Consider the following 13,834-nt stretch of genomic DNA (forward strand, 5'->3'; position numbering starts at 1 on the left):
CATCTATGCCCAGAGTGCCATTAAAAACCAAAATGCCTGAAACTGTTTCCCACGGTGAAGCAATGCTGGCATATCTGTAAGAAGTGGAGCAATTCTTTCTCACACTCTGTGTGCTGGGAGTGGTTTCCTAGATTAAATCAGAATTCTCAGGGATTCTTGAAGTTTTAATTCTGATATGACACATCAGGTCAGGCAGAGTATTTAGAAGCACTCAGCATCCTCCAGTGGACGCTGGAAGGAAAGGAGATGTGACTATAAATAGTCTTTAATGTTGCTTAAAATATCTTCAGCCATTTCACTCATTGCCCCGGTGAGAAGTAGGATTTGCATAGGACATCTAAAGCCATTGTGCTAATACTAGTCAGTAGATGGCATAACATAAACCCCATCAGCATCCACCTCTGTGTGTCTTAGAGCTTGGTGAATTGATGAAATGTTTGTGTTGTTAAGCACTGTGTTGTGCCAATACCAAGGGAGCCACAGTCTGTCCCAGGGACCTCATAGCCTGAGCCCAGCACGGCGAGAGCAATTTGAATGTGCTGACAGCTGACCTGCTCTGCTCTTCAGCATTGTCCATGGTGCGATCAGGATGTTCTCCAGGTACCGCTGTGTTTGAAACGCTTCTTTTTGATAACTCTAAAGGGTGCCAACTTTGAGTCTTACAGACTTGAAACTCTCATGAGAGGCTTTTTAAATGTTCGGACCATGTCTCTTTTAGACATTTTACTCAAGATCCTTGCTTTTGGGGTCTTTTTTGTTTTCTTTCAAGCTTGCTTTTCCTTGGCTTGGCAACGCTGAATTTTCCTGGTTTTCATGGAAAGGTGCCAGATTTTTAGTATTGTTTTTGTACTTTATTTCCCTGAATTTTTTAAGGTGAATACAACTGATGGCTCACAGAGTGCTGCACTGAGAACACAGGATGCACCAGCAGCTCTGGCGTTATTATAAGCTATTGTTTCTGCACAGTTGTTGCTTAGTATTTTGCAGAGTCCCTTTGAAATGCACTGTACAAGTTTCTGCTTCATTTCAATAGGGCTTTGTGTAGTAAAGTGAATACGTATGCAAACCACTGCCAGAACTGATCCCGGAGTTATGCTTTTATAAAGTGCCCCACACAAGCTAGACAGATGGGGATTTGCACACGTATTTCCACTCTTTGCCTGACCCTAATATCTATCCCAGTATGTTCTGTAAAAACTGCTGGTGCTGGATGTCCTGTGTAGATGTTGTGCAGAGGAGCTAGTTTCCCAGAAGGGGAAGCCATCCCTAAGAATGACATGGATGTTGCAAAATACTGCAGAGTGGCTAAAGTGCCAAAACTGCTTCCACCAAAGTATTCCTTCCATTATGTCTTGTGCCAGCAGCCATGCTCGTTCTCTGAAGTACCCTGTAGTGTGTGTCAGAGGTGCCTGGTGGTGTTGCCTGAAGCCTTGTTCCATTTCACGGCCTGTGCCTTCCACTCCTTTTTACCAGAGGTGGGTTCAGATTTCATATTTGGAATTCCTGCTCCTTGCAAGTTCAGGGATTCTTTGCATCCCAGATTCAGACATGGCCTATCCAAAAGACAAGGGGAAATTAAAAACATTACAGCCTAAATCCTTCTTTGTCCAGGCTTGAAGTATGTCAAGACTTGGGTCCATCTGTCATTTAAAACAGCCTTTTTTTGTACGTGTTTTTCTCTGAGGGAAGAAAAAACAGTAATATTGCAAACCAGGTATTTCTGACTTCATGGGTTGGGTTTTCCTTGACTGTTTGCTTTTCACATTGCAGTGAAATTTGAGCACAGGGCTGTTAGGGCAGGAGCTTGTATTGCAAGCTGCAAGATTACAAAAATGGCAGTAAAGATTGTGCAACTGTCCTCTAAAGCACAGCTCTCAAGCTGGTCATGTATCGCCTGAATATGAAGTTCCCTTCATGCCCTTCAGCACAAACTGAGCACAAGGGGAGGAAATCACTACAAATGCAAGCATCACATCTTTGAAGCTAACCCTGCTATCAAACTGGGGCTCTCACCGGCCTAATGGGAGCTTGTTATACCATGTGGTTAAGCTTAATTGGATGTGAGACATAGCTGACTGTATATCAAAGTCATATGCCTCCAGCAACTTTATCCCCAGGTAACCTCAAATGAGAAAAGTATCACTGTTATTATTCTCTATTTGTATTGCAGGAGAAGCTACAGGTCCACTGCCTTTATTATAGGCACGGCACAAATCCACAATAAAGACTTTCCCAGGCCAGAGAGCTTTAAATCAGACTTTCTGAAAACAGGTGGATACAGGCAGGCAGGGAAAGCAGTAGGTAACCATGAGACCTTGACTGGCAGCAGCAGGATAATTAACATGAGTGTTTACCCAGGGGCTTATTTTTGGATGTGCAGGAGATGATTCAGACTCCTTTCCCCCTCTTCTGGTTCTGAACAGGGTTCGCTCCCATTATTCACAGCTTGCATATTTAACATCCTTGGGGATTTTTTTTGCCTGGCCACACAAAATCCCTTCCTGAGAGAGCGGGCTTCAGTATCCCTCAGTCTCCAATTGCTTAAGTTTTGGTCTCCATCCAGAGCTCCAAAAGCTGAAGCAGGAGCTGTCCTGGCTCCAGATACCTTGTCTGGGTCATGGGTACAGGCCCTTGCTTGCCACTGAGGAAGGAGGAGGCTCCAGATGGCATCTCTGCCCTATACAGTTTCCTCTTCTGGAGGTAGATGACTCAGGTGAGTGATGCAGGTGCAGTGCCCTGCCCCACAGACATGATCAGACCCAGATGTTGGTAGAGGTGGTTTGGACACCCCATCCTTTGGGCTCTGTCCTGACACAACAGCAATCTGCAAAATCCTGGGTACGGCCAAACAGGCAATTTCCCTTCTAAAAAGGTCCTTTCTCCCCCTAAAGCTCAACCTTTAAAAGCAGTTAAAAGCAATACCAAGTCTCAACCAGCTCCTAATGACCCCTCTGGTTTTCAGCCTGATGCACTTTGAGGACTCAGAGTAATCTCCTTCCCTCTCCAACAGGCCCATCATGCAATGCTGACAGGTACTTAGCTCCTCAACTTCTCTACTACCTGTGCTGCTGAGGAAGGCCACTGTAGGCAGCAGTTACCTTTCTCAGCTCGTGTAAAAATGTGTTGTTTCTTTTGGTTTATTATATTTAAAATATTGACTTTTTTTTTCCTAGTTGGCATAATTCATCATCACTATAATCCACGCTGTTTATTAATACATATATATATATATATATAGCACAAAGCAGGCTCAGGTCTAGCCAAACAGATATTTAACAAGGAGCTTCCTTAATATACACAAACCATTTCAACACATCTCAACCAAAGATTGCACTTTTTTAATAGGTACTGTGTTTTTCATCTTTGTGAAACCTGTATTGATCTCAAAGAGTCTTTAATGTCAATCTGCAACTTACTTTCTTTGAAGTAAAAAAATGAAAGAATTAAACATTTGCCCCATAAGATTAGACAAAGTTTTATATTGGCTTTAACACTAAATTAGTGTTGGGCTGGTTGCATTCAGGGTTTTTCTATTCTCTAAGGATTAAGGCTGTGATTTGTCGAATTATACTTGAACTGGACCAGATGTACTATTTATTGAGCTTATATAATCTTGTTAATTTAAGTTTTGGCTTGTAAACAGTTGGAATTTGTTAGTACTTGTTTAATGATGTAGGAACTGTCACCAATATTAACTGATCTGTGTAACTGATTGCAAAGTGTTTCAATTTGTGTTTCTTAAAAAGGAAGATTTTAATAAAGAGAATTATAAAGCATATACATTGGTGGGCAGTCATCCCAGCAGCAACATAGTTCCAGCATCCCAAGGGACCTATTAAAAACCAAAATTAATGAAAGATGGAGGGTAAACAGGAGGGAGGAGGACAGAATGTTTTGGTTTTAAATGTGACTTGTAGAAGTTGTGATTCTGACCAGGTAGCTCCTCCCGTACAGACTGCAAGCAGTTGCCACCGCCTGGTGCTGATGCTGAACACATCTCAGAGGTTCATTCTGTAATCATTATTAATGGCTATTACCCACTCCTGTCTCTCTAGATATGCTCTCTCTTCCCTTTTCATTTCTAAATGAACTGGCCAAGCTGTCTGTCCTTGGAAACAGGGAGGAGGTGAGCTGCCTTTTCTCATTCTCCATCCACGTTGTCTTCTCATCCCTCTGAACACACCATATAAACTCATTCCCAGCCAAGCATCTTCTCCACCTCATCTCAACCTAAGTGCCCCTGTCTGCCCATTTACCCCGTTTCCCTTGTGCTCTCTCTCTGCCTTTGCTGATTTTATCTCTTTTTAGCAGACTATCCTACCCAGTTCCACAAGGACCTTTCGCACTCTCTGGCTTTCTTCCTGGCTCACCTCTGTCACCAGCAACCGGAGCTCCTGGGAGGAAATCCTCAGCCTCAATCAGGGTGACGTAAAGACATGCTTATACTAAATATTTAAAGAATGCAATGAGGACAAAAGCCAAGGGGAAACTCCACCACCAGCTTTGATGAATTCCCTCAGCGGAAAACACCAGGAGGAGGACTGTGACAAGGCAATGTCCAGTCCAGCGCAAGGCAAGGCAAGGCATGGGGCACCATTAAAGCATGAGCTATGCCTCCCACCAAGTGCTAAGGGTGGGAAATGGGTCTGTCTGCTCTACTGAATGGGCAGGGTAATGGATCATGGGCAAAAAGATTGGCACTCAGGTTTTCTCTCTGCAGTTCACTAAAACAGTGCTTTACTTGTCTTTTAAGTAGCTGTTTTGCAGCTGAAGCACACATATAATGTATTTTAACCACAAATGGTTTCAATTCTTCTGTCCTGGATGCACTGAAACCTTTGTACATAGGAATTTAATACCATCTCCTCACACCTGTGAATCTCTCTAGAAATCAGGCAGATCAATTTTGTAAGCGTTAAGTTGGCATCACATATCTGTAACAAAAAGTAAATCCAAACTGTGGTGCTCAAAGCACAATGAATTTCCAGTCCAGATTCTGTCACGCTGAATTTTCTTGGTGGAAAGGAGAACTCAGGTGTGAAAGACTTCACAAATGAGCACCATCCTGCACCCAAATATCAGCTTGGCCTTTAGACACAAGGCTGTGAGCGGTGTCTCTTGGACAGCCAGGCTGTAGCCCAGTATCCTGCTTGATCCATATTGCAGACTGGGTCAAGGCTGTGTGAAAACAGCCCTCCTTAGGGAGCCGGGCTGTGCAGGGAGCTGGGGACAGAGCTGCCTGCTCTGAAAGAGGCCACCATGGGCTCAGCCATGGACACTCTGCCCTGATGCAAGCAGGGCCAGGCTGATGGGCAGCTTGCTGCACACAGCAGTCACCAGTGTGGCATGAAGCAGCCTCCCTCCGCCTGCTCTGCAGCACCGATACAGCCCGAGACTCTGCTGTGTTTGTGCAGGTGGCAGTGAGGGCAGCTCCAGAGAACAGGTTTGCCTTTGCTTACTGTTCTCTGCCACTCTCTGCTTATCTGTGTCAATATGTTGAGTACTTCCTGCATGCTTGGCTTGCCTGATGCAATGCTTGAAGCCATGGGAGTATGCAGTATGTATTTGTGGAGAAGTTCCCCCTGTTATGGAGAAGAGGGGGACTGGACAAGGACTAGGGATTCTCCCTGTTACATCTTAGTGGAACTGGTAAAATAGTGCAGTGATAAACCAGATCTTGCACAAAAGAAATATCCATAAGAATCAGCCTTCTTTATCACAAGGCCTGAGCTGCCCTTACCAACCTGGTGGCCATGAATCCCATCCACCTCCCCTGGCATGTCACACCTCCCCTTTGCTTGCCTTCAGCATTGCTATGGTGTGTTACCGTGCTGGCAATCTGCCCTAATCTTTATGAAACACGCAGTCTTGTACTAACCTAATATATTCACAGCACCATGGAAACGTGACTCCCAGATGCTGAGGTGAAAGAAGCAGAGGTAGTTTCCATCTCTCCTTTCCTAGCTATCCCCTTTTACTGCCAACATGAGGCTCAGGAGGGCCCTGATGGGTGTCTTGGGGGCTTGGAAGCAGGCAGGGGAGGGATGGGGCCACCAGGATCTGTCTTCCACACTGGGAAAATGTTTTTCTTAGGGCACATCTCCATGCAATTGCATCAGCCTACTGCAGGGTGAGATTTCTAATCAGATACCCAAGGTGATTAAAGCCAGTCAGCGCTCTCAGTTCACATTGAGATTATTCTGGTTAAAGGGCTGTCTGTCAGCAGCAGCGTTCAGCTACCTGAAGTAGCTGCATTTAAACTGAAATAGGAGCATACGTCAGTTTTTAATTAACTGGGTCAGATCTGAGCGAGTGGGCATGTCCAAAAGCCCTTTGTGAACTAGAAAGCTGCGTGGGACAAGCTGAATCCAGCCTATTAAATGTTTAAATAATTGCCAGGCAGAGTCCTGGCCAATATTCCTCAAGGTAAGACAGTAAGTATCAACCCTGGGTCAAAAGGCAGCTTTTCCAGCCCGATTTCTCCCCAGTGCCTTAGAAATGAAGGTTCCTGTTTGTAAGCTGTCCTCCCCTTATTCCTGAGCCTTGTTTGAGGACATGCATATTAGTTCCCGCTTCCTTAAACACCATCTTGATGTCTTTAAAGGATACAGGAAGCATGTTTTGTTTGTGGGTTTCTTCTCCGGCTGGGCTGTGTTTGCATTGCAGCTAGTTTATCTTTGGCAGATAGCAACGTGTTCTTGGCAGCAAACGCTCACCTTGAGCTCAGGGGGTGTAGCCACAGCGTGTTTTGCACACCTGCAGTGGGGAACTAGGGGAAATTTGCCTGTTTGTATCACTGCTGAGATGTTAAAACCAGTTTCACTGCAGTGCAGTTACTGCTTCAGAGAGGCCCTGGCTCCCAGGAACTGTGCAGCGTATGTGTGTGCATCATAGAATCACAGAATGGTTTGGGTTGGAAAGGACCTTAAGAACACCCAGTTCCATCCCCCTGCCATGGCCAGGGACACCTCACAGAGAGCATGTCACCCAAGGCTCTGTCCAACCTGGCCTTGAACACTTGCATGAGCAAGGAGCAGCTGGCACTCGGACATACTTCGCCAACATTACAGTCACAAGTAGTATTGTTTTGATGTGTGCTCAAGCTGAGTTTCTAACCTCCTTATTTACCCTGTTTGCTGTTACTTCCTGTAATGCTCTCTGTGTAGGTATCAGCTGTGCTGGTGAGCTCGCATTGGTGTTTCCCAAGGTGCCCTTGCTACAAAGTGCAGGGTCTTTGGGAACAAGGCAGACCTTAACCAAGCGTGCTCGCAGCAGATTTCGCTGAGTAAACAGAAAGTAGGCTGAGACCAGCAGGAAGAACAGCTCAGGTCTGTCCTGATGCTAATGGGGATCAACACCACTCCAGCTGGACTACCCCAGTGCCTACTTCCATCTGATTGCAATTGGGAAAGATTAACTCAGGAGGATTTGCTAGGTATTAGTCTGCCAAGAGATCAGCAAGGCAGCCAGGATGCTGTAAATGATCCCAGAAGCCTTCTCCTTTATTTCTCTCACAAATTAACCTTGTTGGAGGTGAGGGTAGGGCGACAAAGGGTATTTTAGTGAGACAGCATAGGGATTTGCCATTGGATGTCCTCTTCCTGTGCCAGGCACGGAAGCTTAGGTGCTGTAGAGATGCGTGGAGACCTGGCAGTGCCTTGTGTCACTGATGCCAGGCTGTGTATGAGATGGACCCAAGAGTTCTGAAATGAATTGGTAGGATTCTGTGCATGGGTATTTCCCACCAGCAAGCTGATGTCCATGTGACTGCATGTTTCTAGGCTGTAAAGGCAGATGCTGCTGCTGTTCAGTCATTGGCATGTCTCTTCCCAAACCCCCTCCATGGGGTCTGATCCCAAAACCAGTGGTGAGGTTGCATCGAGGGCTACTTGAACTTCAAGGTAAGTACTTGTTTAAAACAGCACCAGATGCAAGCAGTGCTTAGCAGTGTGAGAAAGTGAAATGAATGTAACCCATCAGAAATACAGTTTGGGTACATTCCTTCTATGCACTGCTTCATCTCTCTGCACCCAGGGCATGTTCGCACCGTGGCAAGGAATGGCATGAACTCACTTTCATGAATTACTTCTTGTCAGCCAAGCAAAGTGGGAAGTAAATGATGTTTGATTAAACCACAATGCAGGTGGTCTAGGCGAGTGAATGTTAGCTCAGGAGGTATGTGCACCAGGAGTTAGCTGACACAGGGTAACTAGCACCTCTGTGGTATCTTGATTGCTTGTGATCTTGCAAACATGCCTGAAGATGCAGACAGTATAAAACAGAGCAGCACTTATGAGGTTTCTGAAGCTCAAATCTGCTTGTATTGGGTTCTGGAAGCTTTCAACAAAGACCACCCACTGCAATGAAGAGGAATTATTTTCCTGAAATGCGAGGGACCAAAACACAGATTCAACCTCTTTCAATCATAGAATGATTGAATAGTTAGGGTTGGAAAGGACCTTAGGATCATCTAGTTCCAATCCCCCTGCCATGGGGTGTTCTATGCCCTTTGATGATGTTGTGGAGCCTTTGAATTCCTCTTTACCTACAAGAGGTTTGCTACAGTGCAAAATGAGTTCCTGGAGCAAAAAGATCCTCCTTTCTGAGGGGATATATGTTACTGAGGCTCCACATCTTCCATCTTTAAAGATTCATGCTTCAAGGTGAGTGTTGTCATAGGTTGCTAAAATAATCTTTTCCCACCACTTTCCTCATGTCAGCATTTCTGGAGCTCCGGTGCATTGCGGCTGCTGTTGTTATGTAAGGATTTATGAATGGCTGCAAAGTTCAAAGGCATACTGGCAACCCCAAGTCCCAAAAAGCCAGGAGTCAGCCCGAGCCCTGCCCCATTTCCCAAGAAGTTGTTTGCCAACTATTTCTTTTCCTGACTTTTTTTATTACTAGCCCGCAAACTTTAGGATCTCTTTATTCACATCCCAGCTTTTTGAGCATTTAGGTTGCGCTAGTTTCATGCTTTCAAATCTTTCATCCCCAGCCTTGAGGGCTAGGGACATACTTTGTTTATAAATGAAAGTTGCAATTCCCTTGTTGCAAGGAGCTGGGATTTTTGGATATATTCCCCAAAGCATAAAAGTTGTGATAAAATCACAGGAGTTGCCAGCAGTGCAACAGAGTCTCCTCTGTTTGGAAGAGGAGGCACTGGGCTGCAGCGAGCTGCCAGCATCACTGGCTACTGTCGTGTTAGTGAGTCAAATGAAAATAACACTGTGGTTAAACATCAGCTCTGCTAAAGAAGATAACCTCATCTGCTTCTAGCTGCAGTGCTTCACAAAAGTGGTGCCTTTGTAATCCTCTGGATTAGTGTCCACACTCAAGCTCTCTCCCCTAGAAGGCCCCTGCACCCTTAACAGGGCACATCTGAAAGTATAAAGCCCTCTCTGGGATGCAGAGAAGGCTGGTGCCAGCCCGGCACCTCCTGGGACACGTGGCTGTGGCTGCATCCAAACCAGGAGCATTTCAGCCCAAGCGATCTTCCTTTCTTCCCTCTCCTTCCTCTTCACTGTTGCTTTAACTTCAGCTCCGTGCTGCCTTTCACGTAGCCCCCCTCAGCCTGAATCAGATCCCTTTTGTCTGTGTTGTCAACACAGCTGTTTAAATCCCTTCCCCCAAATACCCCTGCTTTCCAGAAAGCTCCTGCCTGCAAGTGCCAAGCACTGTTCTGGGCTTGTGGCTTTTTGTCAGGGCCCGGGCTGAGCTCAGATTCCTGTTTGGACCAGCATGAGGTCAAAATGGAAACGAACTCAGGAAAGCCCTCCACTTCAGCAAAGCCTGATGCTCGCTGGCTGCATGCTGGTGGCTGCCGCAGCGCTCCAGCCTGAGACTGACGAGCAATGCGGAGCGAAGCGAATGATTAGCGTTATTAAAAATGCTTTGCAATTATACAGCACCTTTTCATCTGGAGATTTCAAAGCTTCTTAGCACTCGCACAAAGTTACTTATTATCCCTGGCGTTTAGCAGAGTCAGGAAACGCAGGGAAGGAGGTAAGTGACTTGCCTTAGGTCATGCAGTAAGTCGGCGTCAGATGGGAACTCGGCCCCGAAGTGCTGACTTCGTGGCTCATGCCCCAACGTGAGGACACACCTCACCCTCTCCTGTGCCAGCAACTTGAGGGTGCAAAGGTGGGGGAGCGCTCGGCCCACCAGGAGGGTGAGCACCCCCATTCCTAAGCACTGGAAGCAGCACCACCGTTCCTAAGCCTTGCTCCTTCCCTTGGGAACCTCATGCACACCGCCAAGGGGCTGTTGTGGGATCTGTTGTGTCTGAGGCTGTAGTCCAGCTTGTCACAGCACAGAGTGGGCAAGTCCATGACAGACAGCAACCTGGAGGGCAAAGTGTGGTGTGGTGTGCCCCTGGGCTCACCTGTCATCACCACAGCCCCCATCTCCACCATACTCCATCCAGTTCCCCTCTGGCATACGCACATGCGAGACTACAAGGACTTCCGTTGTCAGGAAACATCTCTAGAGACACTGCAAGCTTGATACCCCAGAACACGCTATGGAAGAACTGGTGATGACCAGAAGTGGTTGTGCTTTTATCAGCAGTGCAGTCACATTAGCCAAGCCCTGGCTACAGGGAAGGTGCGGCAGCACTGATTCTCTCCAGACCAGGTGGTCCAAGCCTGCCAAGGAGCCCAGATATATGTGCAGACACCCACCAGGAGGTCAGAAATACACCCCTCTGTACTGCTAGGCTCTGTGGCTGGTTCAGGTGGCTGATGCACTGGGTGTCAAACCTTTGTCCCTTGCAGCAAGAGAGCTGAGAATGTCAAGCGCTTGCACACCAGCACTCCTCTGACTTCAGCACAGTGCTGAGTCTCTGGGGCAGTCAGCAGGGATGAAAGCACAAGGGGGGCCTGATGAGGAAGAGTGAGAGCAGACAACCAGAGGAAAAAGCAGACATCAAACAGGGTGAAGAGAGGCAGGCACATCTCTAGACCTCACTGGCCTTGGCTGAGCCTCCTGGCCTTGCTGTGGTAAAACACCTTTGTGGTGTTTTACACTAAAGGTTCTATTTTTAAGGTAAAAAAAGAATTATTTTTAAAAAGACTAACTAAACCACTTCTGTCTTTTCAATGTGTTGCTGATTTTTACTCTAAAAATATCAGGAAAATCCACTTTGGTCAAGTTTTTTTCTAGGAGAATTGAGATGCTTCAGTTTTCTAATGATAAACAGTACCCTGCTTAAAATGTTATATGCCCATGATCAAGGCAGGCTTGACTGATACAGCTTCAGACTTCCAAGGGGTGTATTTAAATATATAACAGGAACTAATCCATATAGCCAGATTTCCTTAGGAGCTCTGGGATTTACATGTCTAAACTTTACTGCAATGAGATTCTAGGATTGGGAATAAAACTCTAATTAATTAAGCATAACTTCACTGGGGATAAAAGCCAGGCAAGGGGAAAAACCTGAAGACAGAGGCTGCAGCTTAATATCATTTCAACCTCAGAAATGATACTAAGAATGAGCAGTCATCACAAGGAATCATTTCAAAAAGCAAAATATCCCACTGGGTGTAAAAGGTAAGTTTCAAAATTGAGTTGGGGTTTTGTCTTCTAAAGGATATTAATAAAAATGGGAAAATGTTTTTCCTGTATTTGGCTGAAAAAAAAACACAGAGGAAAAAGAGAGATTATATGGGATAGAGGTTAATGTGTATTGGGTATGTGCAAAACCCAAACTCATGCTTTGCCTCAACTTTCACTGAGGATGTTAATCATGTGGCTGCAGATGAGAAGTATAATGGGATGGGGGTATGAAAATGTTCACTGCCAGGATAGAAGCAAATCTCAGGGCTCCTTCCTGCACTTAAGGCAGAGGAACGGGCTGATCCGCATGCCAGAGCTCTGGAAGAACTGGCCTGATGTCTTTAACAGGTCCCTCAGTCAGGGACAGGAGCACAGTGAACCTGTACAGAAGTGAACTGATTGGGACAAGAACAGGCATGAAGGTTTCAGCTTAATAGTATATGGAAAGCTTCAGAAAAAATGGTGAAGCAAAGGCTAGCAAAAGAGAGGGAGGTAAATGGCATGAGATTAAATGGGTTTATCAAACCCATTTATCTTTCTTGGGTAAGGCAAGCTGCAAGCCATTTGCTTAGTGAAGGAAATGGGGTGGATCTCTCCTATCTGGACTTGAACTGCACATTTCATATGGTGCCATGTGGAAAAGTCTTAAGAAAAGGGAGAAGCAATTTAGCACAAGGCTTAAACCCCATAAAGAACTGCTGTGAGAGCAGCAGACGGCTGTCAGGCTGGAGGGCACTTACCAGGGGCGTATTAAACATCACTCCTGGAGATCTAGTAAAGTGCTTTTGTAAATGAGCTTGGCACTTATGTTAGTGGGGAACTGGTGAAATTGCTGATGACAGAAAATATGAAGCAACCTCAAGACAAAGGAGGCTTGAGATATTACACAGAAAAAAGCAGTCAGCAGCAGAAAGCAGTGGTCATAGGCACAAATGACTGAACCCTTTCCTACAAGCTAGTTGACAACTCACACTTCGATCACCAAATAACTGACTTGCTAACATGGTGGAAACATGAAGCAAGAAATGCAGTCCTAGGAGGCAGCAGGAGAGGTGCAGCCCAGGCTGCAGCAAAGGCTGGGGTGTGCTTCAGGAGAAGCTATCTCGTTTCATTTTGCAAGGAGAATGCTGTGAAAGGGAGGATTTCTCTGCACTAATACTCCCAGGAAAAGAGAGGGAAGAGCTCATAGTGTGGAGGGCTGGGGCTGATACAGAATAAATGATCAAAACCGGACATCAGAAATTCTGGATAGATCATTACTAAGCTTCTGACAGTGTGGTTCTGGAATAGCCTCCCAATTGCAGGCATGCATGCAAAAATATTAAATCACTTTGCGGACGGAACTTGGTAAGTGTACAAAAAGGATTATATCACACAGTGCCTGTGATGATAGGAGATTGGTAGCACAGAAGTTTCTGCCAGGCCTATGCACAAAGGTAACTATTCTGTAGCCCTGTCAATATAAATATGGAGCATGTGATTATGCACACACAAAAAGCAAGCACATGATTTATTAATCACAAGACCTCAGCTTGTCAAATAATAATTACAAGGCAATAACACACCTTGTTTTAATAAATGGTTCCCTAGGATTTTCTCCCACAGTGAACCAGTAAAAAAGGACAATTATTCTGAGGTAAAGGCGGTATTTCATGTTTCTGGTTGTTAGCTCTTAAATGAACTCACTGTCTGGATCTCTTAAATCAAGCACTCCCATTTTTCTGCACATTTCACAAGTTCAGCCCTTTCCAGTAAAGCTTCTTTTCAGATGCGTGGTTGCCTTTTGTTAAGACAAGAATGAACAGATGACAACTGCAGCACAGAGGAGACATGCCTGGAACAGTTTTACAGAGCGAACCCAATTCTAACACTTCTGCCAGAAGGGTGTACTCAGAAATGTGAAGAGGGAAGGCTTTTTTGTGCAATGTGAGGGGCAAGTCCTGAAAAGCCACAACAAAGACAGGCAAGCTGCGGTTGGGAAAGTGTTATCCAAAGCCATCACAGTGGGTGACACTTCAGTCTTGATGTTCAGGCAACCATATGGTGACCCCCTTCCACCCCTCCAAAGGGTTCCCAGTCTTGACAGGCCCTGCACACACAGGTCTGCAGCACAGCCCGGTTCCCAGCTCATGGATGGAGCTGCAGGAGGATGTTCAAAAGCAACTCTAATTACTGAGCATTAAAAAACAGCAAAGGCATGATTTACTATCCTTTCAACCCAGGGCTGACGCTGCCTCCTGAAGAATGGGATTGCTGTGCTTGCAGTTCATTTTATGAA

Source organism: Neopsephotus bourkii, unplaced genomic scaffold (genome assembly GCF_033783945.1).
Source record: "Neopsephotus bourkii isolate Nb327-2 ecotype Australia unplaced genomic scaffold, CSIRO-AGI_Nbou_v1 NB_1615, whole genome shotgun sequence".
Classification (NCBI taxonomy): domain Eukaryota; kingdom Metazoa; phylum Chordata; class Aves; order Psittaciformes; family Psittacidae; genus Neopsephotus; species Neopsephotus bourkii.